Source organism: Lactuca sativa, chromosome 4 (assembly GCF_002870075.4).
Source record: "Lactuca sativa cultivar Salinas chromosome 4, Lsat_Salinas_v11, whole genome shotgun sequence".
In the NCBI taxonomy this organism is placed as follows: domain Eukaryota; kingdom Viridiplantae; phylum Streptophyta; class Magnoliopsida; order Asterales; family Asteraceae; genus Lactuca; species Lactuca sativa.
In genome coordinates, this window is record NC_056626.2 from 219,875,202 (window position 1) to 219,897,112 (window position 21,911).

At 37.2% G+C, this 21,911-nt stretch overlaps 1 non-coding gene across 1 annotated transcript; it reads left to right on the forward strand.

Annotated features, from left to right (window-relative positions):
* The first annotated feature begins 3,712 nt into the window (after positions 1–3,712).
* Positions 3,713–3,819, forward strand: LOC111881618 (small nucleolar RNA R71). Its single transcript, XR_002846897.1, has one exon. It is a non-coding gene; the product is annotated as a small nucleolar RNA R71 (small nucleolar RNA).
* The last annotated feature ends 18,092 nt before the right edge of the window (positions 3,820–21,911 follow it).

Below are 21,911 nucleotides of genomic sequence, written 5' to 3' on the forward strand. Positions count from 1 at the left end.
TTGAATGGTCAAGTCTATGTCCGGGAATCGAGTAAGATTCCTCACAAAGTCATGGGTCAAAATATGATATGACCTAGCCAGGCGAGTAACCAAATGCCCCCCAGTAATCAGGCTCGCAGGCCTAGAATTGGCCGCTTTCTTCCCCGTAAACCTCGCCAACATATAAGGCAAATCACAGCAAACCCCGGGGTAATAAGAGTCCATAAATAAAATAGATTCTGGATGGGGACCTTATCACCATGATGCTTGTGATTGATTGAAAACGTGATAAGGCGGTGCAAAAATCGGAAAACAGGATTCCGAATTTGTGACTCACTCGAGTCACGAGTGTTGTACTCATGGTTAGAAATGCCCCGCCAAAACTGCACATCCAAAGTACCCGGAGCAAAATCCCGCACACATCCTAGAAAGAAAGGGATAAAAAACGGAGATTGCGTCTCCACTTCCGTATAGAGCCCCATACGCCAAGCAAATTCACGAAGACTACACTCACGATATACACCCCCCAAACGAAACACAAGTGCCCGGTTGTAGGTGACATCAAGGGTGCGTTCCTCGAAGCATACGGTAGAGAAAAACTCCACCGATAATTCCCGGTACACGGGTTCTTGAATGGCAAATAAATTCCTCCACCCGTGACAAATGAATGAAAATTGATCTCCAACATAAGTCTTCGACCAATAACGTTCCAGCTCCGCTACCATTCCCACTCTACCAAGCCATCCCCAATCAATAATTGGGGCTATTGCAAACTCCCTATTGTATAACCATCCAAGCCGATTCTCGTAGGTTGTTAGCAACGGTCGGGGAATGTTTTGAGGAAACTGGTATAAAGGATGTATGCTTGCTACATCTATCGGGTTTTCTTCCTGTGGAATAGCTCGTCGTGGTCCCATTCCTGCAAACAAAAGCAAAGCAAAGCAGCAAACAACCAACACATTAAACAATTTAAACCTGTTCACAGAAGTCACGACGTAGCCAGGCTGCGCCACGTCGTGGGTCGCGTCGGTCACAGATCCAAGATCGGACTATATGCATGTAGTATCTACTAAAATCAATGGTTGGGGTTTGTTCCTATGACCTTTTAATGGATATTTAATCTAAAATCAAACACTATATTCAACCAATTTCGTATATCATATTAACCCTAGCTATGAAAACTTGAAATTTGAAGAACTAATTACGAAATAATGAGTAAAACACATACCAAATGGACTAATTGGCAAGATCTTGCAAGGAAATTGGAAGTATAATAGGAAATTGGCTGTGGGGTTGTGATGTTCCCGTGAGTGCGGCAGTCTTCAAGTGGGGGATGAGATTTCTCGGTCAAAGGGTTTTAAGCAATTGGTCCCCCCCTGATTTTTAAAGGCCACGATGTGGCTGGCTATGCCCACGTCGTGGACCTTAAATCTGTTTTAGAATCGCGTATCCTTTTCGACCCACGACGTGGCTGGGCTATGCCCACGTCGTGGAAACTGCCAGATGCAAAATTTTAATGAAGTTTATCATATTAACTAATTTCTTTGCATATCATTCATTATTTAAAGTTCCCTACAGCTAATTCTCTACTAATTACCGGTTTTTTTTTAGATGATGAATTGATGTCTTTCCTAATTAAAAAGAAAAGAAAGAAAAAAAAGAAGAAATTTAAAAAAAAAATGCAAACCAAACTGGGGTTGCCTCCCGAGAAGCGCTTCTTTTTCTTGGAGTCTTGAGCTAGACTTCGTGCCTTCTACGTTGAATCTTCGGAAGAGTCTACCACCAGGATCTTTTGTTCCTTGAACCGCCGTTTATAAGCTTGAACTCTCCTTTTATACGCCTTCTTTGAATTTTCCTTTTTAGCTTTTCCATCTTCTTCAAGCTTGCGTTTTGAGCCCTTTGTTTGTTCCTTGCACTCCATAACATTCTCCTCTTCTTTCACCATCGGCCTTGTTACTTTTGAAGTGACTTCCTCTTCATCACTTGTCATTTCCTCGTCCTCTTTGCTCACCCAAGAAGGCGGGCTCTTGTAAGCTATGACTTCAATCAAATACGGAACAGATGCCCTTGGTTTTGTCCTCTTGACTTGATGAACTGCCTTTATCTCTTCTTCCATAAGCTTTTCCAGCTCTTCTAGTTCATTCTCCACATTAATTGTGAACACCTCTTCTTTATCTTCTTGAAACTCATCTCTTATCCCGAAGACTTCTTGTTCATCTCCAACCCTCAAAGTTAGCTTAGACTCACGGATATCAACAAGGGCACCAGCAGTGTTAAGCAATGGCCGACCAAGGATTATCGGAACATCCGGATCTTCTTTCATGTCCAAGACTACAAAGTCTATTGGAAAAACAAATTTTCCAATTTTCACCAAAATATGCTCCACTATGCCTCGGGGTTGCGTCACCGAACAGTTCGCCATGTGAATCTTCATTTTTGTAGCCTTCATCTTCTGAATCTCCAATTTTTGATAAAATGAAAAAGGCATTAGATTAATGCTAGCCCCAGAATCGGCTAAAGCATTAACCTTCATTTTGTTCCCAAACTCACATGGAAGAGTGAGGCGTCCAGGATCCCCCATCTTTTCTGGTGTTTCTCCCAACACAGCTTTTGAAGTTTGTTCACTTAGAATCACTATAGACTGCTTCTTTAATTGGTTTCGCGTATCTATCAAGTCTTGCAGTAATTTCTGGTTCTCGGGAGCTTTGGATAAGGACTCAACAAAGGGAGTATTAATTGGAATCCCCTTCACATGCTTAAGGAACTCCAAATGTTCCTTCTCCAGTTGACTAAGTGCTGCGCGGGTGGGAAATGGCATAGGTGGATGATAAGTTGGGATAGGCTCAAAGGATTTTTGCTCAGACTTGCGCCATGTCGTGGCCAATGGAGTGCCACGCCGTGGCGAGCCTAGTTCAGCACTTTCTCCATTTTCGATCCTTAATTTCTTGGGCTGATGCGGTTCTTCTTCCAACGCCTCCAGGAACTCAGATATTGTATCTTCTTCAGTGTCGATGGCCATTACGTGAGATTGGGCTTTTACTTCGGGGACAATTTTTCATGAACTAAAGTGGCTAGTTGACCAAATTGTACTTCAAGGTTATGGATGGAGGCTTGCTGGTTCTTTATCAATGTTTGTTGTTCCATGATAGCGGAATCCATGGCATCGTGTCTCTTTTCGGAAGCCTCCATAAACTTCATCAAAATGGTCTCTAGGTCGGGTTTCTTCTCGGCTGGTGACTGCTCCTTTTGATAAAGGCCTCGACCTGTCTGCCTATATTTCTCTTCTTTTTGCTTCTTATACTCTTCATATGGCAGCCATTCCTTCTTCGGTTTCCTCCAGTCCTCATCAAACTTATCCCCACTAGAGTAGCACACTTGAGCTTTTCTGTTCCCAAACTCATCCATGTTGCAGTCCTTGGTCAAGTGTGGACCACTGCATCGCTCGCACCCCACTCTTATTGCATGTATCGACTGGTCCATTTGGGTTATCCTGTGATCCATGTTATTCAGCATGGCCATGACAGCTGCAATTTCATCAGTTTGGGCCCCTCCACCGCCTTTGCTTCCATCTTGCCTCGGGTTATGGTATTCGTGGGAGTGTTTCGCAAATTCTTCAATTAGCTCCTTGACCTCCCTTGGATTTTTCTTTGTCAACGGTCCTTGAGAATCAAGGAGTTGTCTTGTCATCACATTGACCCCATCAAAAAAGATTGACATCTCTTGCTGCACATTTAGGTCATGTTGAGGGCAATTTATGAGTAAGCCCTTGTACCGCTCCCATGCTTCGTACAGTGACTCCCCCGGCTGTTGCTCAACGTTGGCTATTACCTTCTTGAGCTTAGCTATTTTGGATGGTGGGCAAAACTGGTCCAGGAATTGCTCACGCATCTGAGCCCAAGTGGTGATTGTACCCGGTGGGAGTGCTTTTAACCACTCATTAGCAGCTCCTTTGAAAGTAATGGGAAGCATCCTAAGCAAGACTGTGTTCCTATTGACATTTGGGACATTGAAGTAATCTGCAATGTCGTTGACTTCATCTAGATGCTTAAAAGCATCCTCATGATCTTTCCCGAAAAATGGGATGTCCTTCAGCGCAGTCAATATGTGTCCCTTCAGCTCGAAGGTGGCAGTGGCAGGTATTGCGGGTTGGACTAAACCGGGACCCATATCTTCTCGGATCCGCTTCTTGTATGCTCCCATGGACATTTCTTCAATTGCTGCCATCTCATTCCTTGGCTCATTCTCGGGTTCTCTTGTGTGTTCTTCAAATTCTGGCTCGGTATCGTTTTCGGACTCGGTTTGCACGGGTGTATGATCCAAATGCTCAAGTTTGCTCTCGTGCTTCGCTGATGAACTTGACTCTCCTGTCTTCTTTCCCGACTTCCTAGAAAAGGCTGACTTCAGTTCTTGCAAGGGCGTCTTTTTCTTGTGAGGTGCAGACTCGGAGTCTTCCAGTGGTGGCACCAAGTGTGTGTTTGAGCTTCTGGTCATGAACTCCTACAACTTGCTAAACTAAAACGTAAAACTGGACTAAAATAAGAAAAACTAAATTAAACTAAAATTTAAAATTTTTTTGACTGTCCACGTCGTGGACTCTGTGATTAACAGAAAATTTTTATTTTGCTGAAAAATTAACTTTTTGTGGCTTTGACTCCACAAGAAGGATCGATTAATTTAATGCAAATAAATAAGCTAAAAACTAAGCCGTTCCCCGGCAACGGCACCAAAAACTTGATGTGCACAAAAGTACCCACTAATTTTAATATTTATAACCTAACAAACTTAGACTATCTATGCACTTATAGGCAGTGTACCTAGTCAGATTACAATATAGCTTAGGTAAGTCGGGTGTCGATCACAGTGAACGGTGGATTAATTCAATATATTTGGTTATTGGTTATATGTCACATGAAAAGAATAAAGAAATAAATATCAAACTAACAATTAATTAACTACTCTCGATAAACTAACAGGAAAACAAATCTCTTCAGGTACTTTGGTTTAGCCAAATTACACCTTAAAAACATAGATAATTGCATACTCAAATTCATTTATTCATGTTCACCGATTCCTAAAATGATTAGATTCGCGTTCACTATAACTAATCCTTTAGCAAACAAGTCAATTTAAACAGTGATCAATTGATTAAACTAACATGCTTCCTAGTGTTCAGTTCGTATCAAGCAAGACTTGTAAATATAGTTAATCAATTTAGACATTTAATTAACCTCTTGTTGATGGTCATCAAACAAGGCTCACACATTAACTTACTTATTCTCAAATTAATTCTAGTTTCACATTCGTTATTTCTAGTCTTATAATCTCGATGGTCATCAAAAAATCATAAGAGACAAGCAAATCAAGCAGATGTTCATACAACTTAATTCACTTAACAATTAACAGAAAATAATCATCATTAACACATGAGGATCTTTTAACAAGCTTGGCGAGATAAATTAAACACAAATAAACTATTTAATGTAGCAATTAGTCTAATAATCAAAGCTTCATTCAATCATAAACACAAAGTAAAAGGTTTTTACACCCAAATCAGAAACTAAATACAGAAAAGTACCACAATGGAATGCTAAACATGGTCACGTTAGCAATCCATATGATTACCGCCATGTATCCGCTCTCCAAACCTTCCGATCTCTGCTCCCGTTAGCTTAACGGCCTTCCGGCCGCCTTCTAGACCCTCAAAACGGCTTAACAGAAGGTAATTGTCGACTAAATTAGGTTAGAAGTCGAATCCCCCCTCCTGGTTGGCTGAAAATCGACATTTATAGTCTTTGTAGCCGACCTAAGTATGCTGGGCGTACATAGGATTACGCAGGGCGTACTAACGATAATTACGCGATTGAACATATCCGAGGCAAGTCTGTATGCGGGGCGTAACCGATTTAGTCGTTACGCGGCGCGTAATCGCTATTGACGCGGGGCATAATCCACTTCTTCAGCATATTTAATTTCTTTTAGCTCCTAAGTCCGGTTTCCGCTTCGGTCTTTTCTTTTGTGCTTTATTGACAACGAATAGCTGCAAAACATAATTCAAAGTATTATGAGTACTTTTTAGTTCTAAAATAGAATAAATAAGGCCAAAATATTAAGATAAAGTGCATAAAAATATATATATAAAAATACACATATCAAGGATCTTCGGGTACCTGTCAAACACGGACCTAAGAATACAAGTGGTTTGAAAACAGCATAAAGCTGGAGAGTTCATAAGCGGTTTTGTTTTCTGAAAATGTACGAGTTCCCTTAGTTTTCTGAAAACGTAGTTATCCAAGAAAATCCCATATTTTTTTATGTAAAGATAGTTTCCAAAACCGAAAAGTAAAGTAAACAATGTACAATGAAAATATGATTGTTCTTGTGAATTATAGTTCAGTTATTTAACTTGTTACACTTTTCTAGTTACGTACTACGGTTATTCAAGAAAACCCCATGTTCTCCTAATTGTATGTGGGTGAACTATTACCAATTCTGACTATGTTCGGTATCCTCCCCAGGAAAACCCCATGTTTTCCTGACTGTGTGTGTGTGTATCTTTACCGATTCTGGTTATGTTTAGTGTTCTTCCCAGGAAAACCCCATGTTTTCCTGAATGTGTGTATATGTGTGTGCCTGTCATCCTTGAACGTACATTAGTTTTATTACGTACATAAAACTAATAAATATTCGTAAAGTGTTAATAATCCTGATTGCGAGTCCTTAACCATACTCAGACTAGATATGACTCGGACCAGGGCCAGTATCCTTTTTATGACTTTTGTCACCCTTGAACCTTTCGGTTCGGCTGTAGCTAGCAACCAAGTGTGGGATTGTCAGTCCCGTATAGATCTATACACTCAAGCCACGCTCTCCTACGTTCGGAGATTCTGGTTACAGGATTAGTCCTCCACTATCTCGTGCCAAGGAAGTGTTACAAGGACGTGTCTCCAATCTTTCAGATTACTCTTTACTTCTCGACTAGGAAAGTAGTATCTACGACTAGCTAAGTTCTAACGTACCTAATCCTTTACACTCGAGCCTAGGTGTTTTATTAAGGACATTACACTCGAGCCTAGGTGTATTATTAAGGACGTTACAAATGATATATGTGTTATCTTATGGTGATTGTCCTTTACACTCGATCCTAGGTGTATTATTAAGGACATTACAATTGATTTGTGTATTATGATGCTATTTATCTATCACACTCGAGCCTAGGTGTATTGTTAAGGACATACATATGTTTTATGTTTTCTGATGGTGTCTGTCTTTTACACTTAAAACTTAGTGTTTTATTACAGACATTACAATGGTTTATGTGTTCTATCAGTTTAAATGTGAACAATCAAATATAAAGTATACAATACATCAATGTATAATAAGAATTGAAAATCGGGTTAAAACAAATAATTATGCAAGTTAAAACAATTTGTTAAAAGGTGTTCAATTCTTAAAAATGTACAATTATGAAACCATTTAACTGAAATCATGTGTTTATGTACAAGATATTCTTGTACTTTTGCTTGTATTCCCCCCTGAAAACATTGAAAAAGGGTAGGGGTATGAACTCACCGGGCGCGGAAATGTGTCGATTTCGGATGCTAAACGTCGAATCGAGGCCTGATAACACGCGAGGTTCCTATGTAACATGAAATGGCATACATATATATCTAATTAGATTCGTAAATTCTAATTAGATATGAAGTCATACTCCAACGAGCGAAAACACCTCAAAATGGGTGTTTGGAGTGATCCGGGTGACATCTACGAACGGGAATTGAAGCGAGGGACTTGGGATTTGAGTTTACTCCCCAAGAGTAAACATCCTAATGAGGTTTGTGGCCATATACTCCTATATACATGAGTTCACGGCCGTGAACTCATGTTTGGGTGGTTTTGAGTGCTAAAATGGCTTAAATGGACAAGGGAATGTTGGAATGGATTTTTCTAATGCCATGGATTTAATTGAATCAACATATACATCACATTTGAGAGTTCATGGCTGTAAACTTGGAGTTTACGGCCGTAAACTCTCCCATGCTCAAACCATATTTAATTTGTTATGCTTAGGACAATCACATGTGATTCTAATTAATTTTCCAAGCCTTGGTAAGAATTTAGGGCATCAAATGACATATAATTAGGAGTTTACGGCCTTGGAGCATGTTCTATGGCTGTAAACTCCCAAATGAAGAGTTTTGTTATGTTTAAGTTCCCTAAACTATTTTTGGTTGGATCTATGATTTATTCCAAGGCTTTTGGTGGTGTTGGATGGCTTTCTAACACCTTAGAAGTGAATTTACACCCATGTTTGAGGAGTTTACGGCCCAAGCACATGCCTTGGCCGTAAACTCATACAAATCCCCCAAAATTTATGTTTGAAGTGTTCTAAGTCCATTACCAAGTTCCTAAAAGTCATATCTAGGTCTAGTTTGAGTCATGGAAGGGTTTAAGGGCTTAAAAACCCCTTTAAATATGGGTTTACGGCCTAAGCACCTTCCTGGCCCATAAACTCATATACAAAGCTCTATATCATGAATAAATCTCGAATTTGAAGGTCCAATATGATACACAATGGGTTAGAGAAGATACCTTGATGATTTGAAGCCTTAAACTTGAGATTTGGACCTTTAAATCTAGTTTGAGGAGAGAGGTTGGAGTGATAGTTGTAGAATGAAGAAAAAGCTTCAAAATAAGGACTTGGATCACTTTAAACAGTGTCCAAGTTCGGGACACGATAAAATTTTACCCGATACCGGCGTTAGACGGGGCTTTTGGTCGCACCCGACCAATTTGCCGTAACCCGATATGGTTGATTCTAGAAATGTTCTGATCATTAATATGAGGCGTTAGAATGAGTTCTAAGGGTATTAAGACACTCATTAAGTCATAAAAAAAATTCACATTAATGACTTAATAAAATGTCAGAATCGGAAACGAAATCGGAAATGGCGATTGGATGATCAGAACGAGTCGCGAAAAGGGTTACATTTAGGGAGATGGATTTCGGGTTGTTACATTATCCCCCCCCGTTAGAGGGAATTTTGTCCCGAAATTCAAAGATTCGAACACAGATCACGAAGTGAAAAGAGATATGAGGATGGATCTACTGCTTCGGGTCTTCAAGCTCCTAAGTGGAATCGGGTCTCCGCTTGACATTCCAGCGAACCCTCACTGTCAGGATGTGACTTTGTTACGCATGGTTAACCTCTCAATCCACGATCTCAATTGATTCATCCATGAAGGTTCGGATTTTTATTGGTTTTGACCTCGTTAAAGGGTGACTAAGATTTTCGTCAGGTTAACACTTCTCACAAACAACAATGTGGAATACCGGATGCTCGCTGCAGAGTTTCTTGAAGATAGCTCGGAGAGGGCTATGGAATCGATTCCTAACGAGGATCACGAAGAGTCTAAGGTTCCACAAGTTAAGTTTTCCACACCTCCCAAGGCGTACTATGTCTTTCCAGGGTAAAACCTCCAACAAGTGGGTACATTTTGACATGGCAGAGTAACTAAGGGTTCGATGGGAAACTTCTACATGAGTCTACGATTATAGTCGGCGGAACCCATGAATCGACAGGTTTCCATGAGTGTTCCCGGTGTCGACTAATTCTTTATTGCTTTAGCTTTTGGAAAGGTTTACGAGTATGACTGCTTTGCTTATCTACATGACCAATAAAATGGTTCGACCGAAGGGCGCCACTAGTACCTTGTAGTGATCGTATCATGCCCTGATTGCTGACATGCACACATCGTGCTTACTGAGGTTTAGCTACGAGGAAATTCCCGGGATTAGGTCGATGCGAGACTGGACTACCCGTTCAGAAAGAATTCTCAAGAATTCTTTGGAAACAGTATCGGGGAAAGAATCGTAGACTTCTCGTTTCTCGATGATTACTCGGACGAGGGATACACGGGAAAACTTTTTAAGCTTTGATGCACGAAGATCATGAGAGTCGGGTCGGAGGAAAGTTAGAACGAACGGCTTTCTCGAAACTAGGGAAGACAGCATGAATGAGGCTCGGTCATTACATGCTAAGGGTGACATCAAAGCATTTCATAAAAAGTTTGCCAATAGATCGAATGGAAAAGAATAATCGCTCGGATTGAGAATACAATCTACGGATACGACACAAGCGTTCTCGTTCTCACGTGATAACCATCTCGAAGATATACATTTTTGGTTACTCACAAACAACGGGATTAGAAAATGTTCAAATGGATGGTTAACGAATTTCTTTCGGTGCTAGAATCGAAAAGAATCACAGGCATATAAATTTAACAATGGGAAATATACCTGTGGCAACGGTGGGATTGGTGGCTGTCTCTTCTTGTCCTATCGCTAGAACTCTTCTGGTGTTGCCAGGTGTTACAGCCTTGGGACAGTTTCTCTTAAGATGCCCAACTTCTCCACAACCATAGGAGGCCTGACCAATGCCCGCTCCGAAAGTTTGACTCATTGATTGGGTTGGTGTCTTACAATTTTTCGCCATGTGACCCTTCATGCCACATTTGTTGCAAATTATCTCTATACATGGACCGGAAGGAAGATGATGATAGTTGCACTTGCCACAACTAGGAAGGGTTCCAGCATACCTATTAGCAGGTTTTCGGGTTGAGGATCCATCAACAGAAACAGTTGCAGGGGAAGTGACAGCGTGAACTGCCACCGTTTGCTGTCTCTTCGAAGACTCGTGCGATGTCTGACTTTTCTCTTTCTTCCCAAGTTTTTTTCTCACCACTCCTCACTGTCGGCTCAGGAGTGGTAGCTGCCTCCTCAAGGTCTTCGCTATGATCGATTAGGATCTGTGCTAAGCATTTGGCGCTGTCGTATGTATCCGGCCTCGCGACTATGACGTTTCCTTTCTTTGGATGGGTCAGCCCCCAGATGAATCTTTCTATCTTCTTACTCTCCGGGGTAACCATTCCCGGGCAAAGTAGTTCCAAGTCGTCGAACTTGGAAGTATAAGCAGTGATGTCGGAACCTTTCATCTTCAGGTTCCAAAGTTCATGTTCTAACTTCTGCATTTCACCCCGATGGCAGTACTCAGCCAGCAGAAGTTCCTTCATGGCTTCCCAACCCATGGCGTTGGCTACAGGTAAGGTTAGGGATTTGAATCGGCCGTTCCACCAAGTCAAGGCTTTGCCAATAAAGGTGCAGGCGGCAAACTTCACCTTGTCTGAATCTGAACAGGCGCAAATTTCAAAGATGGATTCGATCTTCTCGAACCATCGGGTAAGGGAAATGACACCTCCAGTGCCATCAAAGGACGTGGGTTTGGCGTTCATGAAATCCTTATAGGAACCCTCTTTCCAGCGTCCTTGACTGCTTTCTCGGTTTTGGGTTTGGGTATCACCTCCCAAACCACCGGAACCGTCGGAGTTCCGTTGAGACATGGCAGATGTTACCGCGGCTGTAACAACTGCCTGGAATACTACTGGATCAATTTGGGGAGGCGGTGGTGGCGTAGGGTTTTTGGTCTTGGAGCTGGGCCTCTTTCTTGGAGGCATCTTGATCTAATAAGATCAAGGAAGAGAGGATGATAAGACCTCTGAATTGAATCAAGAGATATGACAGATATATGCTGAATAAGCCATAAAGCAGGATAGAGTTATCAAGACAAGAAAATTATCGCTAAGAGAATGATCAAAGAACAATGCATGAACGAGGATTTCTACCAAGGATTGGCTCGAGAAATACTCCCATAGTATTTCATGATTCGTTACGACGCTGGTTCGATGTTTGTGGTATTAGGGTAAGTTTTAGGCATGCCGCTTACCACAGTCACTCCCAAGCACATGTTGGCCGTGTCTCGAATGAATATAGTTGGCCAGGCTATATTGATCCTAGACATAACTACATAACTGCTCAAGTTTAACCGCAGCGTACAACACCCATTTACTTATGTTCTGTTCTACTTGTAGTTACGAATCTCGACGGGTCGGTATACTTATATACTTTTGAAAATACTTATATTTTGAAGGATACTTTTAGTTCAGAGCACTTAGGCCCCTTAATGTTTATAGTTTTATACCATGTAAGGTTTGGTATACTTCATTCACTATAAACAAGGGCTCTGATACCAATTTGTCACACCTCGAAAACCGAAGGCGGAAACATTTTCGGGGTTGACTCCACGTTGAGTATCAAATCCAATGTACATTGTAAGTAAAGTAAATCAACCATTACATTACATATATGAAAGTTTTACATTCGTTTCAAAAGCAAAAGTTATACATGTGATACATAGTATATATAAACAACACGAAACGAGTCTTCTGAGAACTCCATCTTCGCACAAAAGGATCTTCGTGTACCTGTCTAACACGGACCTGAGAATACAAGTGGTTTGAAAATCAGCATAAAGCTGGTGAGTTCATAAGCGGTTTTGTTTTCTGAAAATGTACGAGTTCCCTTAGTTTTCTGAAAACGTGGTTATCTGAGAAAATCCCATATTTTCTTATGTAAAGTTAGTTTCCAAAACCGAAAAGTAAAGTAAACGATGTACAATGAAAATATGATTGTTCTTGTGAATTATAGTTCAGTTATTTAACTTGTTACACTTTTCTAGTTACGTACTACGGTTATTCAAGAAAACCCCATGTTCTCCTAATTGTGTGTGGGTGAACTATTACTAATTCTGATTATGTTCAGTGTCCTCCCCAGGAAAACCCCATGTTTTCCTGACTGTGTGTGTGTATATCTTTACCGATTTTGGTTATGTTCAGTGTTCTTCCCAGGAAAACCCCATGTTTTCCTAAATGTGTGTATATGTGTGTGCTTGTCATCCTTGAACGTACATTAGTTTTATTACGTACATAAAACTAATAAATACTCGTAAAGTGTTAATAATCCTGATTGCGAGTCCTTAACCATACTCAGACTAGATATGACTCGGACCAGGGCCAGTATCCTTTTTATGACTTTCGTCACCCTTGAACCTTTTGGTTCGGCTGTAGCTAGTAGCCAGGTGTGGGATTGTCAGTCCCGTATAGATCTATACACTCAAGCCACGCTCTCCTACGTTCGGAGATTCTGGTTACAGGGTTAGTCCTCCACTATCTCGTGCCAAGGAAGTGTTACAAGGACGTGTCTCCAATCTTTAAGATTACTCTGTACTTCTCGACTAGGAAATTAGTATCTACGACTAGCTAAGTTCTAACGTACCTGTCCTTTACACTCGAGCCTAGGTGTTTTATTAAGGACATTACACTCGAGCCAAGGTGTTATCTAATGATGACTGTCCTTTACACTCGATCCTAGGTGTATTATTAAGGACGTTACAAATGATATATGTGTTACCTTATGGTGATTGTCCTTTACACTCGATCCTAGGTGTATTATTAAGGACATTACAATTGATTTGTGTATTATGATGGTATTTATCTATCACACTCGAGCCTAGGTGTATTGTTAAGGACATACATATGTTTTATGTTTTCTGATGGTGTCTGTCTTTTACACTCGAACCTTAGTGTTTTATTACAGACATTACAATGGTTTATGTGTTCTATCAGTTTAAATGTGAACAATCAAATATAAAGTATACAATACATCAATGTATAATAAGAATTGAAAATCGGGTTAAAACAAATAATTCTGCAAGTTAAAACAGTTTGTTAAAAGGTTATCAATTCTTAAAAATGTACAATTATGAAACCATTTAACTAAAATCATGTGTTTAAGTACAAGATATTCTTGTACTTTTTCTTGTATTCCCCCCCTGAAAACATTGAAAAATCATTGAAAAGGGGTAGGGGTATGAACTCATCGGGCGCGGAAATGTGTCGTTTTCGGATGCTAAATGTCGAATCGAGGCCTGATAACATGCGAGGTTCCTATGTAACATGAAATGGCATACAAATATATCTAATTAGATTCATAAGTTCTAATTAGATATGAATTCATACCCTAACGAGCGAAAACACCTCAAAACGGGTGTTTGGAGTGATGCGAGTGACATCTACGGACGGGATTTGAAGCGAGGGACTTGGGATTTGAGTTTACTCCCCAAGAGTAAACTTCCTAATGAAGTTTGCGGCCATATACTCCTATATACATGAGTTCACGGCCGTGAACTCATGTTTGGGTGGTTTTGAGTGCTAAAATGGCTTAAATGGACAAGGGAATGTTGGAATGGATTTTTCTAATGCCATGGATTTAATTGAATCAACATATACATCAGATTTGAGAGTTCACGGCTGTAAACTTGGAGTTTACGGCCGTAAACTCTCCCATGCTCAAACCATATTTAATTTGTGATGCTTAGGACAATCACATGTGATTCTAGTTAATTTTCCAAGCCTTGGTAAGAATTTAGGGCATCAAATGACATATAATTAGGAGTTTACGGCCTTGGAGCATGTTCTATGGCTGTAAACTCTCAAATGAAGAGTTTTGTTATGTTTAAGATCTCTAAACTATTTTTGGTTGGATTTATGATTTATTCCAAGGCTTTTGGTGGTGTTGGATGGCTTTCTAACACCTTAGAAGTGAGTTTACACCCATGTTTGAGGAGTTTATGGCCCAATCACATGCCTTGGCCGTAAACTCATACAAATCCCCCAAAATTCATGTTTGAAGTGTTCTAAGTCCATTACCAAGTTCCTAAAAGTCATATCTAGGTCTAGTTTGAGTCATGGAAGGGTTTAAGGGCTTAAAAACCCCTTTAAATATGGGTTTACGGCCTGAGCACCTTCCTGGGCCGTAAACTCATATACAAAGCTCAATACCATGAATAGATCTCGTATTTGAAGGTCCAATATGATACACAATGGGTTAGAGAAGATACCTTGATGATTTGAAGCCTTAAACTTGAGATTTGGACCTTTAAATCTAGTTTGAGGAGAGAGGTTGGAGTGATAGTTGTAGAATGAAGCAAAAGCTTCAAAATGAAGACTTGGATCACTTTAAATAGTGTCCAAGTTCGGGACACGGTAAAATTTTACCCGATACCGGCGTTAGACGGGGCTTTTGGTCGCACCCGGCCAATTTGCCGTAACCCGATATGGTTGATTCTAGAAATGTTCCGATCATTAATATGAGGCGTTAGAATGAGTTCTAAGGGTATTAAGACACTCATTAAGTCATAAAAAAAATTCACATTAATGACTTAATAAAATGTCGGAATCGGAAACGAAATCGGAAACGGCGATTGGATGATCAGAACGAGTCGCGAAAAGGGTTACATTTAGGGATATGGATTTCGGGTTGTCACAACATTAAATGGTCTAATCGAATTCAGGTATTTAAACCGAGTTTTTCAAACCAGATAAAAATCTGTAGAAAATAGGTTCTTTCGGTTCTTTCGAAACCTAACCTATTTGTTACCCATGATTTAGGATTTTCCCCATTCCCTCATTCCGGATGGGTTCTCAGATCTTCTTTGTAACTTGATTTGGATAGAATAGTCTAGTAGTGTTAGATTGTATGATTTTGAGGACGTCATGTTGTTGGATGTTGTTATTCACACTATAAGTAGGTTTGTAGGATATAATTATCCATGTGAATGTGAGAAAGCAAAAAAGGTAACGAGGCGACCGGAGGAGGGAGAAAGGATTCATGATTTACCTGTCCACATTCTCCCTTCCTTACTTTTAACTTTCTATATTTCTTCTTTATAATCTTAAAAAAATTCATTAATTCCTTATTAATATTACTTATGTAACTTTTTATTTACATTTTATTTTCAGTTTTTATATTGTAAAAGCTATTTTTATATTCTTCATTATATATATATATATATATATAAAGAGAGAGAGAGAGAGAGAGAGAGAGAGAGAAGGCGTTCAATAAAAAACATTTCTTATTTCGAGAACAATTGTGTACAAAAATCATCCTTTAATTTTACAAGGTGACATTTTTGTAATTAACTTTAAAAAATGCAAACATGGACATTTAAAAAATAACGGGGGTATTTTCGTAAAAAAGATAAAATAACTGTTAGATTGTATGCATTCATTAGACCAACACCTCGATTCTTGATAATCGCAACCCTCATTTCTCTCTAACCGAAAACCCTCCTTTATGTCTACCATTTCAATTTCAACGATTTTCATTGAATCGATCACGAAATTGAACCTAATGTCGTCCAAAACAGAGAAATCGTCATCGAAAGCTTCATCATAAGGTATCATAACGAATATTCGATGTTTTTGTACAATATCACTCGATTTTCATGATTATCAACTTTTTCTACTATTATAATTGATATTCAAAAGTTTTTTTCAACTAAAACCCTAGTTTATGATGTCGAACAAGTTATTGAAAGTTTATTGTTTTATAACACTCTGTTTTACGACTATCAACGTTTATTTTTTCGATGTTGATGGGTTGTAATTTGTGGTATTTGATAGCGCATGGATGTTAGCAGATCTTCAGTCATAGATGTGGGATCATTTGTTAATGGGGTGTTGTTTTGATGTTGGCGGTTCAGGGATCTGTCTGCCAGTAGCCAGGGAGTAGGGAACGTCTATATGATTCGTCAGTACGATGTGAGTTTTCCTCACTGTACTTTCGGGTCCAAGGCACTAAGGGCGGTCCATTAGTTGGATAACCTGATATTGTTGATATGCTGAGTGTGGAATGGATATGCATGCTAGCCTTTATATGCTAGTCTGGTAGATAGATAGGACTATTTGTGATTCTGTCTGCTTGATTACTTGTATATGTTGTTAAGTGTCGGCATATCGTGTTGGGTTGAGGTTGTACTGCTTCGTGATGTAGCCAACAAACCCTGGAGCATTCCAGGTATGATCTGTGGGCCAGGTAGGGCATGCCAGACTCATACTGAGGGCTCAAGTGCATTCCAGAGATGAGCTGAGGACCTTGTTGGTATGTTAGACACATACTGAGGGCTTGAGGGTACTCGAGCAATCCATATATGAGATGAGGGTCGGGTAGGGCATGCCAGACTCATATTGAGGGCTTAGTAGCATTCCAGATATGAGTTGAGGACCCGATTGGTATACTAGAGATTCGTATTGAGGTTTGAATATTGGTATTCCATTCCGATGATCGATTAGGTTGGAACAAGCTAGACATAAGCTGTGAGCCGGGGGGAGCCAAACTTATGTTGTGGGTTCAAGAGTAGGCCATATATGAGTTGTGGGCATGTTAGGCAAGCCAAACTCATACTGTGTGCTTAGTGGTAATCTAATCTCTTAGTTGTGGACCGAATTACATGTTATTTGTATATGTTATATGTTGAGTGTTAGTACTTTGGGGGAAATCACTAAGCTTTGTGCTTACATTTTTGTTAATGGTTTCAGGTTCTTCAGATGATTTGTGGCAAGATGAAGGCGTGACCGTACACATCCTTGGTTTTACAACAGATTGGATCTTGGGAGACTCTGATTTTAAATCATGTTTTGGAGACAATGTTTTTGTAAACACTTTTGTTAATAAATTGGTTGTTTTGAAAAGTTTTAATTTGATTAAATTTTTGGGATGTTACAAATGTTATTTATCAAAATAACAAGAAATAAGCAATTAATATATAAAAATGTTTAAAAAAAATAGTAATGGAATTACCTTTAATGAAGAGAGATAAATTTGGAATTTAGAAGAATTTATGCATAGAAGAGCATCTCCATGAAGAAGAAGAAGAAGAAGAAGAAGAAGAAGAAGAAGAAGAAGAACATTTCAGATAAGGGTTATGAAAATATTAAAAACTCTTAAGAGTTTTAATGATGCGAATACCAAAATAGCATCAACAAATATTGTTTAAATGTGTGTATTATAAACTTTCGCATCAAAAAAATAAGTTTAATTGGTGCGAGTACTGAAATAGCATCAACATATCTTGTTTAGAGGTGTTCTCATAAAAAAGAATAGGTTTTAATGGTTTGAGTGCCGAAATAACATCAACAAATCTTGTTTAATGGTGTGTATTATAAACTAGGTGTGAGACCTGTGTAATACACGAGTTTATTTAAAAAAATATATATATTAAATTAAAGTGTAAACATAAAATATTTTTTAATGTACAACTTTTAAAACAAGAAAGGAATAAAACATATTTATTGCAATTTAATATCATATATATGATATTTAACACTTTATATATATAAGTATATGACTTTAATTTTAAAAATTAAAGCAAATCAAAAAAATGACAAGTGGATAATATTTATTTCAAAAATATCACAAAATGACAAGTGTCAAAACTCATAAGAGACTGACATAGGGATGAAAGTGGGTCCAAACCCGGACCGGATGGACTCGGACCCGGGAAACCCGAGACCCGGTTAACGGGATTTTATAAAACCGGAAACCGGATCGGTATATAGGAACCGGTTCCGGTTCGGTTCCGAGTATGGTTCCGGGTAAAGTGGGTCTAGAACCGGAAAACCCGGAAACATCAAAGTGGGTAGGTTGGAACCGGATAAAGTGGGTTTAGACCCGGAAAACCCGAAAAAACCGGAATTTTTTGGTAATTACTTACTATTTAGTGGGTTGAACTTTGAAAATTTTCATATTGATATCCCGACTTTGGGGGGCTGTAACTTATTGAATACGAAACCACAATTAACAAAATTAGAGTCTAAAATCATGTACAAACTCTAAAATACACTCTGGAAAAACCCGCATGTTAATCCAAATTTAAACGAATGAGATATAATTGTGTTAATATTTTCACATAATACAAAGTACAAAAACAAATAGCTGAAAAGTTGAAAATTTTCAGTTTTGATATCCCGACTTCGAAGGACTGTAAATCATTGAATGTTAAACCAAAAATGACAACATTATAGTCTAAACTCATGTACAAACTGTAAACTAGAAGTTGGAAAAAACCACATATCAATCCGACTTCAAACGAATTAGATATGCATGTTTTAAAACTTTCACCGAATACAAAAAAACTAAAAAACTAAAAACTTTCAGCTTTGGTATCTCAACTTTTGAGGACTGTAAGTCAATGAATATAAAACTAAAAATGACAAATTTATAGTCTAGAATCATGTAGAAACTCTAAACTACATGTTGGAAAAAACCGTATGTCAATTGGAGTTGAAACGAATAAGATATGCATCTTGTAAACGTTTCACAAAAAGTGGTTCCGGCCCTAAAAGTGGTTCCGGTTCCAAAAACCGGTTCCGGATTTTAGACCCGGTTTACCCGGACCCAATGGACCCAAACCTGGATTACCCGGAACCCGGATAAAGCCAATTTTTAAACCCGGAACCGGACCCGGTTCTATATATTCCGGTTCTAACGGGTCCGGTTCCGGTTCGGTTCCGGTTTTCCGATTCTAAATCTCATCCCTAGATTGTCATGTGGCAAAAAAACCTTCATTTATTAAATAGGATTTCGCTAAAAAAAAAACTGAGTTTTAATGGTGCATTAGTCTGAAACCGCACTAATAAAACATTTTTATTAATAAAAAACAGTGTAAGTGGCGTGGTTTCTTTTTTTTATTATTAAGAAATCAAAATTTTATGGTTTTATAATGCATTATAACAATACAAATGCATCAATAAAAAAAACTAATCACACCAACAAATGTCTTATGTACCGGTGCATAAATAAACAAGATATTATACAAAACATAAATAAAAACTAATAGAAAAAACATATAAAATGACATCTAATACGTATCATAATATAGATGTATTGACCATTTAGAAAAATATAATTTCATAAATAACTTCATAAAAAAATTCCTATTAATGTATTAGACAAGTACATAAATAAATTATAAGGATTCTTCTGCTAAATGAATTTTTCTACCAAATGGTCAATGGTCTTTGATGTAGCGGTAAGGAGTGACACTTTCAAATGAGAGGTCATGTATTCAAGTCCCGTTAGGAGACATAGGTGGTTTTAGGAGTAAGTTAGTTTGTCTGTTAAAAAAAATAATTTTCCTAAATTAAAAGCAAAACCTCGGAAACCCAAAATCTTACACACAAAATATCACACAAGAACTAGAAAAAATCATACAGTTGTAAATTTAATGAATAGAAAAAACAATTGCCTATAAGCGTTATAAATGAAAATTTAACATTATAAGCATCTGTCAATCAACTGTTTTGATTTTCTTTAAAGTTATTATAAAACATCCAATTGTGATGAGCATTTCGCGGTTGGATCACATTATTCATGAATGTGCAGGGAGGCGAAACCGATAATAACTTAATATCAAACAAGAAACAATAATAATATTACAATCTTGAATAATTAAGAAAATAAGTCTTTTGCTAATATAAATACGTTCAACCTAACACAAGTATCGTAATTATCATGCATTCTCATTAATTTTTATTCATGTTTGTTTACACATATCGTTTTTTTTCACTCATTTTCATTTTTATTGAAATACATTTATCAATTACACATAAAAAAATCTATAATACATTTATAGACGATTTCATTAGTGAGAAATGATGATAATGATAATAGTTATGTGAGGTTGAACGTATTCACATTATCAAACAACTTATTCACTAAGTCATTTTCACAAAATAACACTGTCCACACATCCGCGTAGATACTCATCTACATTTGAATATACTTCTATATATATATATATATATATATATATATGTGTATGTGTGTGTGTGTGTGTGTGTGTGTGTGTGTGTGTGTGTGTGTGTTCAGGTTCATTTGAGATCATTCTAATTTTGTGAGACTGTAAGACCAAATCTAAAAATAATTTTAAAATGCAAAATAAATGGAAAAATCCAAAAAAAAAAATTTTAAATATTATTTTCGGAACTTGAATTAACTAAAAAAAATAAAAATAAATAAAATAAATAAAAAAAATTTCGTTTTTTTTGAAAAATACGTGAAATATTTTAATAGAATATTACACTGACATATTTTAAAAAATAATTTTAAAATGCAAAATAAATGGAAAAATCTAAAAAAAAAATTTTAAATATTATTTCGGAACTTGAATTAACTAAAAAAATATAAAAAAAATCCATTTTTTTTGAAAAATACGTGAAATATTCTAATTCAATATTACACTGTACATAGTTTAAAAAATAATTTTAAAATGCAAAATAAATGGAAAAATCCAAAAAAAAATTTAAATATTATTTTCGGAACTTGAATTAACTATAAAAAAAAATTAAAAAAAATTAAAAAAATTAAAAAATGTGTTTAATGGTCTCACAAAATTAAGTCGTCTCACATGAACCTAAACATATATATATATATATATATATATATATATATATATATATATATATATATATATATATATATATATATATGGGTAAAGTGAATATACCTAACAACCTTATATAAGCTTAGGTACCTAACTCCATAATACTACAACGGTTTGTATCATATTTACATTGTAATTGTCTAAAGTTCTTAAACTTCAACCCCATAACTTGATTACTTCCATAATCTTTGAACTTTTACCAATATCTTTCTTTTACATCACGTCTTTCTATCGAATACCACCTGATGGGCTTCATATCCTACCGCTCCAAATGAAAAGATGTAGGAGAAATATAATGATGAATTTCCAAATTTTTTTTGAAGTAAATCAAGTTTATGAATAAAGTTTAAGAACCTTGGATGATTGCAATGAAAATTTAATGCACAATGACGTAGTTTGATGAGGTTAGGTACCTAAGCTTATATAAGGTTGTTAGGTATATTCACTTTACCCATATATATATATATATATATATATATATATATATATATATATATATATATATATATATATATATATATATATAATATTTCTGACCTTTCTAATTATTATTATTTTTCAAATATATTGATAAATAATAATAAATTTTTAATCGTTAGTTAAATTAAACATGTTATTCATGTCCTCTATTTGTTTCTTGAACTGTTTTAAACATTAAACAACAAATTACTTTCCGTTGCAATACAAAATCACAAAATATCTTTATTTTTAATTCACAACACATTATTATTTTCAACTTAAAACATTAACATAATT